The 2233-nt window shown below is 37.3% G+C and overlaps 1 non-coding gene across 1 annotated transcript; it reads left to right on the top strand.

Annotated features, from left to right (window-relative positions):
* The first annotated feature begins 444 nt into the window (after positions 1-444).
* On the top strand, positions 445-517 carry TRNAG-CCC (transfer RNA glycine (anticodon CCC)). The gene has a single exon. It is a non-coding gene; the product is annotated as a tRNA-Gly (tRNA).
* Positions 518-2233: the final 1716 nt, after the last annotated feature.

The raw sequence follows: 2233 nt of genomic DNA on the forward strand, positions 1-2233 counted from the left end.
TTTCTTCTAGATTTTCTATTTGTTGGCATACAGTTGTTCATAATATTCTCTTATAGTTTTTTTTATTTCTATCAGATTGGTAGTCATGACCCTATTTTCATTCTCGATTTTATTAATTTGAGTCTTTTCTCTTTTTTTCTTCATCTGTCTAGATAAGGGTTTGTTAATTTTGTTTATATTTTCCAAGAACCAAAATTTCATTTTATTAATAATTTTCTCTATTATTTTTCTTTTCTCTACCATTAATTTCTCTCTAAGCTTTATTGTTGCCTTCCATCTAGTTGCTTTGGGTTTAGTTTGCTCTTCCTTTTCTAGTTTGTTAATGTAGAAGGCTAAGTTATTAACCTGAGATCTTTCTGATTCTCTCACCATGTGTTGTTTTCACTGTTGCTTCTGCTGTTTGTTTAGTGACTTTCCTGTACTAATTATTTAAAATTTGGGACTTCCCTGGTGGTCCAGTGGCTAAGATTCTGCACTCCCAATGCAGGGGGCCCAGGTTCAATCCCTGGTCAGGGAACTAAATCCCGCCTGCTGCAACTAAGAGTCTGAATGCTGCAACAAAGATCCCGCAAGCGGCAATGCAGATCCCACATGCCACAACTAAGACCCGACGCAGCCAAATAAATAAATAAATACAAATAAAAATAAATTAAATTTGTATTCCTTGTTATGTGTGGGCATCGAAGTTTCTGTTTGCTTAGCTTAATGGTCAGTTAATAATTGGACAGAAATTTCCTTAAATTCTTGGAACAAGTCACCCAGCCTTTGCCCAGGGTCTCTGTATGGTAGGGCCACCACTTCAATGCCCTGGAAGGCAGTTTACAACTCTTCCTCAGCCTTCACCTCCTGCTTGTGCAAAGCCTCAAGGTCAGCAGTGAGAACTTAGGGCCCTCTCAATTCTTTCCCGAGCACGTGCAGCCTTGTGCATGTGTGTACTCTTCTAGATTCTCAGGAACATGTCAGAAATTTTCAAAGCCCTCAATGGACATCTCATTTTTCACCTTTTCCTTTTAAGTTTTTTGGTCAGCTTTTTGTTTGCTCAAATGTTTACTGCTGCCTGAGGCAGCTGCTATGTTAAACAACTGCCACTGATTGGTTCTGACAAATGCCTAAAGGGAAAAGGACCTTTGCAAAGAGTAGGCTCTGAGTCAGGTCAGGTAAATAGAAGCCTTGTTAGTGGGTGTTTCCAGGCAACTGTCAGACAGGTCAGTAATGATAATTATCTGAGAATAGCGCTTCTGGAGAGCTCCATACTCGTTCTTTCCCTTCAGTGGCCACCAGGCTGCTGGTTTTCACTGTGGTTGCAGGCTTTTGGTTTTCAGGGCTATCATGGAGCTGAGGAGAGGGGTTTGAATGGATCAAGTTAAAATGTCACAAAGCTCTCTGTTCTTATTGATATTTATCTGTTTTCCTTGATTAAGTGTTTTTTAGATTGTTGCAAGCCTTTGGTTAATCTCCAGAGTTCTGAAAAAGTTAGTTTTTAACAATTTTTACTGGTGTTGCTTATCTGGAAGTACAGATTTTTTAGAGTTCGTTACAATGCCATTCCCACGGACATTCCTCTGATGGATGTTAAATCTGAGTCTAAATACTTTACTTTTATAATCATTACAAAAATGTCTCTCATTAAAGTTCCACAAGGGCAGTAATTCTGTTTTTCTTGTTGACCATCATATTCCTCTATGTAGTACAACACAGTGTAGCAAGCACTTACTACATATTTGATGAGTCAAGGAATGAATGAATGAATGTCCTCCATAGCCAACAAAGAGTTAAATACAATGAAAATCTAAAACTAATAAATTATCTATTTACATTCCTACCAAGAGTGAACTAGCAATTCCACTCCTGGGTATATACCCAAAGAAAATGAAAACACTAATTTGAAAAGATACATACACCCCAATGTTCATTGCAGCACTATTTACAATAGCCAAGACATGGAAGCAACCTAAGTGTCCATCAGTAGATGAATGGATAAGGAAGATGTGGTACATATATACAATGGAATATTACTCAGCCATAAAAAAGAAGAAAAAATTTCCATTTGCAACAACATGGATGGAACTGGAGGGTATTATGCTAAGTGAAGTAAGTCAGACAGAGGTAGACAAATACTGTATGTTTTCACTTACATGTGGAATAAAAAAAATAAAACAAACAAATATGATAAAACAGAAACAGACTCACAGATACAGAAAGGAAACTAGTGGTTATGAGAAATGGAATACTG

Source organism: Aethalodelphis obliquidens, unplaced genomic scaffold (genome assembly GCF_003676395.1).
Source record: "Aethalodelphis obliquidens isolate GAN/ISIS:26980383/991018 unplaced genomic scaffold, ASM367639v1 scaffold18, whole genome shotgun sequence".
Lineage (NCBI taxonomy): Eukaryota > Metazoa > Chordata > Mammalia > Artiodactyla > Delphinidae > Aethalodelphis > Aethalodelphis obliquidens.